Consider the following 14048-nt stretch of genomic DNA (forward strand, 5'->3'; position numbering starts at 1 on the left):
AGTTTCTGCTATCTTCTTTGTGTTATTTTTGGAACATAAAATTTTACTTCTTGATCAATGGTGGGATTAAAAAATTTTTTACTATTGGTTTTGTGGGCGTGGCTTAATGGGCATGGCATAGCTTGGTGGGTGAGGCTTGGTGGGCATGGCAGGGGAAGGATACTGTAAAATCCCCATTCCCTCCCTATTCCTGGGGAAAGGTTACTGCAAAACCCCATTCCCTCCCCACCCCACTAACCTGCTTTCCAGCTCTGTTCTCCTGTGCAGAGCAACAAAAGAAGACCCAGCCAATCAGCTGGGACTCGGGAGGCAGAGAATAGATGGGGGCGGGGCCAGTCAGAGGTGGTATTTGCCGGTTCTCCAAACTACTCAACATTTCCACCACCAGTTCTCCAGAACTGCTCAGAACCTGCTGAATACCACCTCTGCTCTTGATTAGTTTAGGATTAACTATGAAGATGAAAATGATTTTAAAGCATTATTTATCCTGTGATTTATTTATGCATAAAATCAGTAATGTCCTGCTTCCGTCATTTAAAAGAGGTCCCCAAAGCAGCTCGCAAGAGATGATCATGATAGCAGACGCCCCACCTTATACATTCCTTTCCTTTTGTGTCACAGTGATCCTTTGGGCACAATGCCATGTTTTCATTTGCCCAACATTATCAATTTCCTTCTTTCTACTGAGAACAAAATACTTTCTGCAAATAGCAGGACCTGATAAAATGTGACATTATGCATGGGTTGTATACAACTTGCAAGCAAATGCTCCATTAATATTTCAGCAGTACAGGTTCACTTTTTTTTCCCACTGCAGGAGTTCTGCAAACTTCTGATTATATTCCAGTCAATCCTAGATAGATGTATTATCTGCTACAATGTCCTACCAGTCAATGACTACTTCAGCTTCAACCGCAACAATACAAGAAGAGCACACAACAGATACAAACTTAATGTTAACTGCTCCAAACTTGATTGCAGAAAGTACAACTTCAGCAACAGAGTGGTCAATGCCTGGAATGCACCACCTGACTTTGTTGTTACATCCTCAAACCCCCACTCCTTCAACCTCAAACTATCCACTATTGCCCTCACCCCATTCCTAAGAGGTCTGTAAGGGGCGTGCATAAATGCACCATTGTGCCTCCCGTCTCTGTCCTATTGTCCCCATTTATTTGTACCTATTTCCTGTATTCTTACTCATGTTTATACTTATACCTTATAAGCGATTGACAAATCAAATCAAATAAATAAATAAATATTATGTTTTAGTTATAATTCCATTCCATGCAGACTATGATAATGTGTTTTTTTCCTACTGTGGATCATTATGAGATGTGAAGATACCAAAGAAATACTTCAGCTTATAATCTGTGAATTTCACTTTCCTTCTGTGTTAATTAGCAAACCAGTTGTGCTGTTGTGTAGTTTCCCATATTTTATTTCCTGCATTGTCAACTTATTTGTGGAAAATGAAATGCACTGATCTGAAGACAAGGGAACGGGGATGCCACATGATCTCTGGTCAGCTTATAGGAACTATATTTTTCTGTATCAATTCTTTTATTTTTTGTTGTTGTAACAATAGGAAAATGAAGAATGCTTAAACTATCCTGCTGTTGATAATGACTCACATCCTGAGTGCTTTTTTTTTTTAAAAAAAATATTATTTTGCATAAGACACTTCAGCTCCTGCTATTTCTGGCAAAGACCATTAAAATTCCTTTTTCACAAAAAAAAAAAAAAAAATTCAGCCATTTATTTTTCAGCAGCTGGAGAAGCCAGTTATCATTACCACAAGAATTATTACATGAAGAACATAATCACAAGAGAAATACTTCCATAATGATACGATATGTTGCTTAAGAGATGCCAAAGAAGCAGAAATAAAGTCATACTTTATATAAAAAAAAAAATCCTTCTAAAAGGCAAGGTTGATGAATCTCAAAATCCACACGAATAGGTAAATAAGCCCATTAGATGGTCTTCTCAGTGGGAGCCAGGTTGGTTAAGTACCCAGTGGGACCTACCATGTTAGGTTTTGTATAGAGCTCCTCTTTACATCCCATTAATCTTGGCAGAAGGATGAATCAAAGGATGTCACTCTGGCCCATTGCCAGCTTTCAGTGGAGATGGATTAGATAGGTTATTAATTGTTCTAGTTTAAAATACCAATTTTCCTCTTGTGTCAGTGGAAATCATGTCATGTACTACCCTCAGTGGCCATTCTGGGATCTGCCTAGAGACCACGGATTATTTGAGCTGCTGGAAGTGTGCCCCTTCCCCTAGCACAGGGGTGGGCTGGATGCGTCATGCGCTGGCCATGCCCACCCCCGGTTTAGCGAAAGGGGAAAAAGTTGCAATATGTCACATGACGACAACATGACGCTGTGAGTTTGATACCCCTGCCCTAGCACTATCCTTCATGGCCATTTTGGCTTCTGCTTTTGGGAAAGGATCAGGCCTGACTGGGCCTTTCTGAAGTGCTGTTCCTTTGCTATATGGGCTTCTTCTAAGTTCTGAGTTTGCTGTTCTTTTAAAAGCATGGTAGACGTGCCTTTAGAAAACCCAGATCCTTGCTTTCTTGTGGGAAGGGGTATATGCTTGTGTGAATATTGTTGCCCCTTCTTCCATTTTTATCTGCAGGGTAGCTAGTGTGTGTATAGTGCTAGCAGCTTTCCCTCCCTTATTTATTTAAAACATTTATATAACCACCCACATTAAACCAGACTCTGGATGGTTCACAAGCAAAGAATAAAAATGATATATGCAGACAATGTAAACAAACCCCTCTCCCCACAATAAACTCAAAACCAGGGAAACCTGGTGCCAGAACTAAATTTCCCAATATAGGACACAGGAATATTCTTCCTTCATTTTATCCCAATGTTTGGGGGGAAAGCCAGCTATTTATGTACTTTCCAGAAGATGATAAAAGTAGGGGCCTGCTGGATATCAAAAAGAAAAGTATTCTATGGCTGTAATAAAAAGGGCACATTTCATAGGTCCCATAAGATTGTGAATTTCAAGGTGTAGCTACCCTGGAGTGTAGCTACCCTCTCCATCTCATGGGATGAACAGAAGTTCTCAAACAGAGACAGTCTCTCAAATCAGCTGGAACTGTGCCATGTAGGACTTTAGAAGTGATGACCAGCATCACTTCTAAATTGAATTTCAACCAGAAGGAAAGGGAGCCTGTGCAACTTGCACTAAGGGGTATAATGTGGGCAAATCTAGAGGTGGCCAATATTGTGTGCACTGCCACATTCTGGACTAGTTGTAACTTCCAGGTGGTTTTCAAGAACAGTTCCACGTTGAGTAGAGCTGTCAAACTCCTGGCCCATGGGCCAGATATGTCATGTGCTGGCCATGCCCACTCGTGGTTTAATGAAGGGGGGGGGGGGAATATGTCACGTGACACTGCTGTGACAACATGAGCTTGACACTCTTGATGTAGAGCATATTTAAACTGCTCTTCTCTCCCCCCCCCCTCTTTCTCATCACATCTACAAACACCTGTAGGCAGGGCAAGAAATAATGGATGGAAATTAATCAAGGAGAGAAGCAGCCCAGAACAAGGAGAAACTTCCTAGCAATGAAGACAATTAATGTGTAGAACAGCTTGCCTTAAGGCAGGGGTCCCCAAACTTGGCAACTTTAAGACTTGTGGACTTCAACTCCCAGAATTCTGCAGCCTGCTGGCTGGAGAATTCTGGGAGTTGAAGTCCACAAGTCTTAAAGTTGCCAAGTTTGGGGACCCCTGCTTATAGAGTTAAAAACCTCACTGGAGGTTTTTAAGAAGAGCCTGTCTGAAATGTATAGGGTCTCCTGCTTGAACAGGGGGTTGGAGCAGAAGACCCTTCCAACTCTATTCTGATTGATTGATCTCTTTCCCACTTCATTCTCCCCACCCTAGAATTGACTAAAGAGAGGAGAAACTGATTAATTTCTCAACTACACCACCAATAACCAAAAGTATAGTCTTCCCTTTTTTTAAAAAAATTGCAGATTAATTGCAGCTCAACACATGAGCTGGGTTTCAAGTCACACTACCATAGAATCCAATGACTTTTCTTTACAAGTTTCCAAAACATAGGGGGAAAAAACCCTCCCAGATCTCCCCCTCCTATCTCCAAGATATTCATTTGAAATTTCATTTAAAATTATAGGAGATGCCTTTAATTGCAGGTGGTAAGATTGCTCTGTTTAAAATGTCAACTTTAGTATAAAGAAAGCCCTTCACTGACAAGTGAGAAAAGGAAAAGGCATGCATGCACACATTACCATTGATTTAACCACTCAAGAAAGAGCTGACAGGCAGAAGGTGTTGCTTAATGCTATGGGAGTGCTCCTTCACACACATGAATGCCTTCGCCTGTCTCTAGTTTTTCAGGCTTAAATGTAGCTTGAAAAACCACTGACGGATGTTGGAAGAATATTCTTTTGAACGCACCTCTGCAAAACACCTGCACAAAAACCTTGGCCTTAGTCCACATTAAGGAGAATGCTTGGTGGAGATTTCACCACTGAGAGGTGATTCTTGGTTGAGAAGCAAAGTGAAGCTGGGGAAATCCATTTCCTTCTTTAATTTGCTCACCTTAATCTGTAAGGGCAGCACATCTTCCCCTTTCTGAGGTAGAACTGAGCTTGACCCTTGACCCAAGGCCATTTATGCCAGTGTATATTTCTATTGATTGAAGAACTGCACATTAACATGTCTGAGGGAGAGGTTCTGTAGGCCTGTTTGAAAGTAGTGGAACATGATGTTACTGAAGAAGAGAAATGGATCAAATCTGCTATGTTCCCTCTCTGCAGTAACATCCTTGGAGGATCAAACTAGTCATACTGATGCAAGTCTGAGGTAATGTTTTTGACTTTCTTTAATTGGGATCTCTTTAACTAGTTTTGGATTTGTGAAGAGAACATAGATCATGCTATAGGTCACAGGTTGCCAATCTTTTGGACCTCAGGGACCACCAAACTCATAATTTTAAATCCTGCAAACCATTAATATGAATGTTGACTGACAGTGGTTTGCTGACATTGGTGGGAGAGAGAGAGAGAGAGAAAGACTTTTGGCTTCATGCAAGGAAAACAGCAGAAGCAGCAGAAGTCTTTCTCTTCCCCAAACTCCACCAGAAATGAGTCTTTGCTGGTGCAGCCTCTTGGATCAGGATGCCTTGCAGGGTCCCAAAGACTCATTTCTGGCAGAGTTTGGGGGAGAGAAAGAAAGACTTTTGCTGCTTTTGCTTTTGCTTTTGCTGTGTATCCTTGTACTTCTACTTGCAAGGATAAAGAGCTATCATAGGAGTGTAGCATTCTTGATCATAATAAATTCTATAAACTTAAAAATAAGATAAAGCTTCAAAACTTTTTACAGTGGGAAACTTACTGTGAAAACTAATTTCAATTAACTTATATCTCGATATTAGCAGCTGTGCTTTCTGAACATTCAAGATTGAACAGATCAATTTTCTTGACAAAATGTTGAATTGTTTTCATGCAAGTAAAAGACATTTTTTAAAAAAATTGAAAGCAGTTTCTTTTTCCCCCTGGTTACATTTCCTGATTAATTCACTGCAACCATATGCTGGAACTTGTTTATATTCTGTGACACACACTGAGAAGTATTTCATTTGAAAGTTGTTTCAAACCAACACAGTTCAATAGTCTTTTTAGAAAAATCAACATGAACCCAGGGTTATAAAAGAGGAACCATAGGCCTACAGAAAACGAAAATGACAATTGCTGTTATAGTATAGTGACATTCATGTTTTCCTTTGAAGAATCAAAACACCTGATCTGTGGGTCTCAGTTGATCTTCCATCCTCAACTCTTACAGGACCAGATCTGTTTAGCTTCAAATATTGAATTGCACAGTGGAGCTTCAACCACTATGATGGTTAGTTTATTTCAAGTAGAAATGCATTGGGCACATTTTCATCCTTACTTTTGCGTGCCTGATCTCCAACAGAATAAATCCAGAGTAGGTTGAAAGGTATCAGTTGAACTGCAATAAAATATTGGCCAAGATATAAGAGCAGTTAAAAAGGCACAATATGATTTTAGTACATCCTTCAGACCAAATAACAGTTTAAAATAAATAGACTGATAAATAAAACGGTAGTAATTCAGAGATTAGCTGTACCTTGGAGACATAGCTGGAATACACTGAAATACTTATTAACAGAGAGATAATAAGAAATAAGCCCTAGCTCATTAAGCTTCAGGTGGAGAGAGTTATAATTTTGACTTCTCCCCTAGGTAAAATGACAAAAACAAAAACTTTCTTTATTGAGGTAATGAGCATAACAGGGAATAGACTGGAAATTAATATATTTCTCTCCAATGGAATACATATACATATATATACACTGCTCAAAAAAATAAAGGGAACACAAAAATAAGACATCCCAGATCTGAATGAATGAAATATTCTTATTAAATACTTTGTTCATTATTATAGTTGAATGTGCTGACAACAAACTCACACAAAAATTATCAATGGAAATTGTTAAGTCCGTCGCTAGGAATTTCTCGAATTCCAGTGCGGTGAACTGTGGTCTGTTATCTGACACAATCACGTCCGGGAGGCCGTGGGTCGAGAATAGTCTGTTGAGTTCTTGGATGACGGCCTTGGTGGTGGTAGTTTTCATATCGCTTACCTCCAGCCAATTGGAGTAAGCGTCTACCGTTATGAGGAATGTATGTCCTTTTGTGGGTCCGGCGAAGTCTATGTGTATCCTGGACCATGGCCCCCTGGGGGTTTCCCATTCCAGGATTGGGGCGGCGGGTGGGCTTGGCCTGGATTCCTGGCATTGCTTGCAGCTAGCTACCCAGGCTTCAATTTGTTTGTCTATCCCTTGCCACCAAGCGTAGCTTCTGGCCAGGGCTTTTGACCTGACGATGCCCGGATGCCCCTCGTGTAACAAGTCCAAGAACCTTTTTTGTAATTTTTCTGGGATTACCACCCTGTCCCCCCATAGTATACAACCTTTCTGTGTGGAGAGTTCCATTTGCTTGTTTTTAAAAGTCCTGAATGTTTCGTCGACGTCTTTTTCCGGCCAGCCCTTCTCCGCCCATTGCAATACCCGCGCCAGACGTTTGTCTTTATTTGTTTCGCGGGCAATGTCTGACGCGGTTAGGGGGAGGTTGGGTATGGCCTCGATGCTCAGGGTGGATGTTGTGGGTGCTGGGTCGGCGTCCAGGTCGGGTAGCGGGGTGCGGCTCAAGGCGTCTGCGTGTGTGATCGTTTTGCCGGGTCAGTAGGTCAGCCGGTAACTGTAGGCGGCGAGGAATTCAGACCACCTTGTCATTCTTGGGGATAGAATGTTCGGGGTGGCCTTGTTTCCTGCCAGAATGTCCAACAGCGGTTTGTGGTCTGTGATGATGGTGAATGTTCGGCCGTAGAGGTACTCGTGAAACCTTTTGACGGCAGCGATGATTGCCAGGGCTTCCTTGTCAAGTTGGCTATAGTTCCTCTCTGGCTTCGATAGGGTTCTCGAGTAAAAGGCGATGGGTGCTTCGTTCCCATTTGGGAGTGTGTGGCTGAGGATCGCCCCGATCCCAAACGGTGATGCATCGCACGTGACGGCCAGCGGGAGGGTCTCGTTGTATTGGATGAGGATGGCATCCGATGTGAGTAGGTCCTTGGTTTGGTTGAAGGCGGCTTCCTCTCGTTCCCCCCAGGTCCAGGTGGCTGTTTTGTCCAGCAGCCTATGCAATGGTTCTGCCGCGGTCGCCTTATGGGGTAGGAAAACATTGTAGAAGTTAATTAGCCCGAGAAATGCCTGCAATTCGGTTTTAGTCCTCGGTCTGGGGGCTTCTTTGATGGCTCTGACTTTGTTTTCGGTTGGGTGAATGCCGTGCCGGTCTAGGAGATATCCTAGGAATTCGACTCTCTCTGTATATAGCTGGCATTTTTCTTTTTTGACTTTTAGCCCGGCTTCTTTAAATTTCGTTAGTACCTCCCTCAGGTGACCCTCCAGTTCTTTTTGGTTGGCTGCTGACACCAGTACGTCATCGAAATAGGGCACCACCCCCTTGATTCCTTGCAACAGTCTCTCCATGAGGCTCTGGAAAATCCCTGGGGCTATGCTGACTCCAAACTGGAGTCTCTTGCAGCGAAAAGCCCCCCGGTGGGTTACTATGGTCTGCGCCTCGGCGGTTTCCGCGTTGACCGGTAATTGTTGATAGGCTTGCGCCAGGTCGAGTTTCGCGAAAACCTTGCCTCCCCCCAGTGAGTGTAGGAGGTGCTGCACTACCGGGATGGGGTAGGCGCTTTGTTGTAAGGCACAGTTTAGGGTGGCCTTATAGTCCCCACAAATTCTCACCGACCCGTCGGGCTTGACAGGGGTGACTATTGGGGTTTCCCACTGGGCGTGGTCAGTTGGTTCTAGGACCCCTTGCTTGATGAGTTTGTCTATCTGCTCATCGATCTTAGGGCAGAGTGTGAAAGGTACCCGCCGTGGTTTTAGGTGTATCGGGGGAACGCTGGGGTCTAAACTGAAGGAAATAGGGGCCCCTCAGTACTTGCCTAGGGTGCCGTCGAACACTTCCTGGAAGTCCCTTGCGAGTTGCTCCTCCCAGTCTGCCTCTGCGATGTGGTCGATGCCCATTACCTCGATCCCGAGCGGCGCAAACCATTGTAGTCCCAAAAGGCTGGGTCGGTCTCTGTCCACAACCGTCAGGGAAAGCCTTGCTGTGCGCCCCTTAAAAGTAACTTCAAAGTGTCCTGTTCCGACTACCGGGATGCGGTTCCCTTGGTAGTCCTTTAGGATTAACTTCTGGCTTTCCAGTCCCCTCTTGTGGATTTCGGGCACCAGACGCTTAATTTCCCGTCATGCAACCATGGAGAGGTAGGACCCGGAGTCCACCTCCATCTTGCATGGCTTGCCCTCGATGCCCACTTCCACGTATACCTTTCGGACGTCTGCGCTTGACGAATGGCCGATGACGACGGTCTGGTGGGTTTCCTCTCTCTGCCGGTTCTCGCCGTTCCGCCGGCCCCATCCGTCCCGGTTCCAGCGACTCTCGGCTTGGCGGTCCCTTGGCCTGGGGGGGGGTGCCGTCTCATCTCCGGCCGCTGTTGTCTCATCGTCGGGGGCTGTAGGCTTTCTTGAGTCGACAGACTCGGGCGATGTGGCCTCTCTTGTCGCACTGCCGGCAGATCGTGTCAAAAAAATGGCACTCTGACCGAGGGTGGTTGCCTCCGCACCCGGCGCATTGGAGGCCCGACTTACGACTCCGCTGTTGGCGCCGGTCCCGTTCTGTTTGGAGTCGATGGATGTCCTCCTCTTCATCCGTGGTGTCGGAAACGGAGTCGAGATCGCCATGGTGGGTGGTGGTGGTTTCTTGGCGGCTTGCTTCTGGATGCGTCTCGGCTGCTGGCCCGCCTCGGAGGTTGCAGCTCGGTCCCCGGTGTCCTGTCTCCACATTCGGGCCGCCGACTTCTGGGTCACCTCGGCTGCGGTGGCCTCGGCAAGGGCGTCGGCGAGGGAGATGTCGCCTTTTGCCATCAGTTGGCTTTGTAGGACCGGGTCCCTGAGCCCGAGGACGACACGATCTCGTAGCGCCTCGTCCATGTCCATGAAGCCACACATGCCTCCTAGGTTTCGTAGATCTGCCACAAAATCGCTGATGCTCTCACCCGATCTCTGGTCCTGTCAGTAGGAATCGTGCCGTCTGATGAGGGTGGGCACGGCGGGGGCATAGTGGTTTCGGAGCAACGGTTCGAGGTCGACCCAGTCCATCGCCTTTACGTCCTCGGGTTTTGCGAGGGCTTTTGCCATCTTAAACACTGCGGGCCTGCAGTGTGTCAGAAAAATGGCCCTTTTCTTCTGCCCGTTTGCGTCCTTGAGGTTGCTACTTTCGAGGAACATCAGGAACCGGTCAGTGTACGATTCCCAGTCCTCAGTAGCTTGGTTAAAAGGTGCGGGCGGTGTGATGCTGGCCATCTTGTCGGTCTCGTTCCCTCGGGACCACGTGCTCGGTGGGTATCAGTTTTGCAATCCCACCCTCGTCGCCAGTGTTAAGTCCGTCGCAGGGAAAGGAGACTCGGGAGCCAGTGACTTAGTTCAGCTCTTTATTAAGTCCCGAGATCGGCTCGGGCTCTAGGAGATTGGCGGCGGCTTTTATTCCCTGGCCGTGGCGGCCGCGGCCAATGGCACCGCTTTAAATCTCCCGCGATTAGTTTCCACCAATCACGGGGATTCGCGGCGGGCCAATCAGTGCAGCTCGCTCGGCCAATCAGGTCGCCGTGCGCTCTGACCAATCACAGTGCGGTATTTACAAGTATGTTAATGGATTGTACAGAACAGAAATCAAATTTAGCATCCCATAGAGGTCTGGATTTGGAGTTACACTCAAAATTAAACTAGAAAAAAACACTATAGGCTGATCCAACTTTGATGTAATGTCCTTAAAACAAGTCAAAATGAGGGTCAGTAGTGTGTGTTGCCTCCACGTGCCTGTATGACCTCCCTACAATGCCTGGGCATGCTCCTGATGAGGTGGCGGATGGTTTCCTGAGGGATCTCCTCCCACACTGGACTAAAGCCTCCCCAATTTCTGGACAGTCTGTGGTGCAACGTGGCGTTGGTGAATGGAGCGAGACATGATGTCTCAGATGTGCTCAATTGGATTCAGGTCTGGGGAACGGGCGGGCCAGTCCATAGCATCAATGCCTTCGTCTCACAGGAACTGCTGACACACTCCAGCCACATGAGGTATAGCATTGTCGTGCATTAGGAGGAACCCAGGGCCAACCACATCAGCATAGGGTCTCACAAGGGGTCTGAGGATCTCATCTTGGTACCTAATGGCAGTCAGGCTACCTCTGGCGAGCACATGGAGGGCTGTGCGGCCCCCTAAAGAAATGCCACCCTACACCATTATTGACCCACTGCCAAACCGGTCATGCTGGAGGATGTTGCAGACAGCTAAATACCATACATGTAAGTACCCGCGAAAACTTAAGAACACACACACACACACACACACACACACACACATATATGTATATATGGTATTCAGCTTTGTTCGGGTATTTTCCCACGTCATTATAGTTGTGCTTTTAAAGTTGTAGCAATGTTTCGGCTTCTGTATACAGAAGCCTGATGATGGCAGATGAGATTCTGTCGAAACGTTGCTACAACTTTAAAAGCACAACTATAATGTCATGGGAAAATACCCAAACAAAGCTGAATACTATACATATAGATACCTGCGAAAACTTAAGAAAATATACATATATTTTTAAGATGTCTCTAATATTCTGCCCATATGAACCACACTAAAATAGATGGCCCTGAAAGGTGACTTTATTCTTTATGTTCTTTTACTCAGCACTCCCTTAAATCTCTAGTTGGCAGGATAATTCAGGTCAAGTTTGATAAGGCATTTTGAAGGGAAATGTGCCCAGAAATAAATGGACTTGCTCCTCAAACCATCAATTTTTCTTTCTAGTCACACCTCCTAACTCTATTTTCTCTCTAGCTCTGGACCGTGAAGCATAAAGCTTGTAGTGAAAAAATATGCCTGTGTTGGATTAGTCTTTGTTTTAACGAACCATTCAATCTTTACTCTTTGGTGTACTCTGTACATTGCTGTAAACAGTAATAAAACTGCGGTTTTCAAACTTCCTTCAGAAGAAGCTGGGGAACACAAAGTCCATTTTTTAAGTCAACCAAGGAGTAAATTGACTTTTATTTAATTCAGGCAGTCCCACATTTGCAGGCTTGCTACTTGGCATGGGGTTGAAAGATACCGTATTCTGTTTTCATAGTCTTCCCAAATCAGTACAGATAGTAATATTCTTTCTTTTCCTTATGTTTTGAAATATATTTGTGTTTTTTTATATAAAAAAGTTATAAACAGGCACTTGTGACAATCATGGTCAACAATATCCTGTAAAATAATATGACATACGATGTTTATTGGGTGCATTATTTTTTTTCAAAGTACACAAATTGCATTAAAATATATGCGAGGGTTGTGGTAACTTTTTCAGTTGCAAAGTTATGAGCAAATTTAAGATTAAAAATAAGCCAAGTGAATCTGTCAGATTTATCAGTTTTGCAAGTTTCCTCAGCTGATTCTGGAAGGGTGTAATGTTCTAACTGAGGATACAATTCTCCTTTAAGGGGCCAACAATTCACCCAATATGCAGCATTAAGAATGGGGTGGGATGGGATGGAATAGACAAATTGCCTTGATGAAGCCCAATGACTAATCTGTCTTTCATAAGACACTGCAGTCTCATTTAGACATTATTCCATTTTAATGCTATTTTATGTTTTGGATGATGTCATAACATTGCTTATCCATACATGGTGTTTATGGAGATGACTGGGTGAGGGTATCATCACCTTTCCTCACGTGCACAGCAGGCATTATATGAATAAACAAATTCACATCCACAGCTAATAGCTGTCAAGAATATAATGCTTTCAACTTAAGTTCATAAGAAGTACTTAACATTCAACTTAAGTACATAAGAAGAGTTTTATTGGAAGAGAGCAAAAGTGCTTCGAGATTATGCCTTTATTTTGTAGTTGGTGTTCTATATCAGCCTACTCCAAATACTGAATACTGATTGGTCCACACAGACCGCGACCCGATTGGTCAACTGAACGGCCGTGATTGGTGCGCTAAGAATCAACCGCGATTGGCCGAGCCGATCGCGGGAGATTCAAAGCCCTGTCATTGGCCACCGAGCCGCGAGCAATCCCTATATGAAGGGCTGCCGTGGCTCCAAGATCTTGCACAGGTCTTAACACTGAAATAAAGAGCTGAATGTACACTTTGGTCTTGCGTCTCTGTGGGAACCGATCTACCCAATCTAACAGTTGCCATGCCTTGTTCATGGAATAGGAGAAAGGGAAACTTTTTTTCCTCCTCCCAAATTCATATCTGTTAAGGAAAAGCTGGAATATTCTGTGGACCAGAGGTGGTATTCAGCAGGTTCTGACCAGTTCTAGAGAACCGGTAGTGGAAATTCTGAGAAGTTTGGAACACCGGCAAATACCACCTTTGACTGGAGATTTTACAGTATCCTTCCCCTGCCATGCCCACCAAGTATACCCACAGAACTGGTAGTAAGAAAATTTGAATCCCACCACTGCCTTGGACTGTTCAGGATAGGAGACATCAGTCTATATGTAGTCTAGACTCTAGAGAAGCTTCCGAGTCTGTTAAAAATGTGCAAAACTTAAAAAATCCTTACATTTCAATACTGGGAGGTGGGATGGAAGGAGTCAGGGAAATCTTGCCTAGAGTAGATAATCTTCTGGACGCACAGTGTTTGAAATTACACTTTGCATTATACCCTAACCACTGTATCTGCTTATGAGTATTGCAGTCTAATACATAAGAATTGCTTTGCTTGCTTTTTTCCTACTGAAATGTGATCATCTTGTAGAGATTCAAGGAAGTGAAATAACTGGGAAATCTGTTGTATTTCTGAAACCATTTTTCTGCAGAACATTATTATGGTTAGAAGGCAACATCTGATGCCAAAACCAATGCTATGAAATATGCCAGCTTAATTAATTGGACCTCTGTCAATGCAATGATTTATATATATATAAAAAACCCCAGCAGCTTTGTAATTGATCTACTTAAGAGTTTTTCACTCTTAACCTATTGGTTACTGCATAATAAAACTACATTTTGATGGAGCTAATGAAAAGCTTGTTATTATCATTTTTAAAGAAACATTATGCCTCCAGTTCAGATACAGTGATTAAAGGTTAAAACAGAATCTCTTTTAGAAACAATTTTCTTTCAGAGCTTTTACCCACAGAGTGAAGGCATACAACACCATTAAGGTAAAGAATCTGAGAAAGTGGCTTAATTATCAAGCAGCTCTTTAAATATCACTTCTACAGTATAAACTCAATCTTGCTGATATACACAGATTGTTAAGTGCAGAAGAATTAAAAATATCAACTTGGATGTTTATCCTGTCATTGCTTTTTTTGGTGGGGGTGGTGGAGAGGATTTGTTAATCAAACATATGGTGTAAAAGAGTCAGGCTTTCACTTGTT

The 14048-nt window shown here is 44.0% G+C and overlaps 1 long non-coding RNA gene across 1 annotated transcript in view; it reads right to left on the minus strand.

Annotated features, from left to right (window-relative positions):
• The window catches only part of LOC148133124 (uncharacterized), a 69692-nt gene that overhangs the window by 10022 nt on the left and 45622 nt on the right, over nt 1-14048 (minus strand). Inside the window, exon 2 of the long non-coding RNA XR_015746483.1 lies at nt 5951-6010. This is a non-coding gene — a long non-coding RNA (uncharacterized LOC148133124). The remainder of the gene's footprint in view (nt 1-5950; nt 6011-14048) is intronic.

Source organism: Notechis scutatus, chromosome 1, assembly GCF_049901735.1.
Source record: "Notechis scutatus isolate UNSWTSFEM ecotype Mainland chromosome 1, rNotScu1.2, whole genome shotgun sequence".
NCBI classification, from domain to species: domain Eukaryota; kingdom Metazoa; phylum Chordata; class Lepidosauria; order Squamata; family Elapidae; genus Notechis; species Notechis scutatus.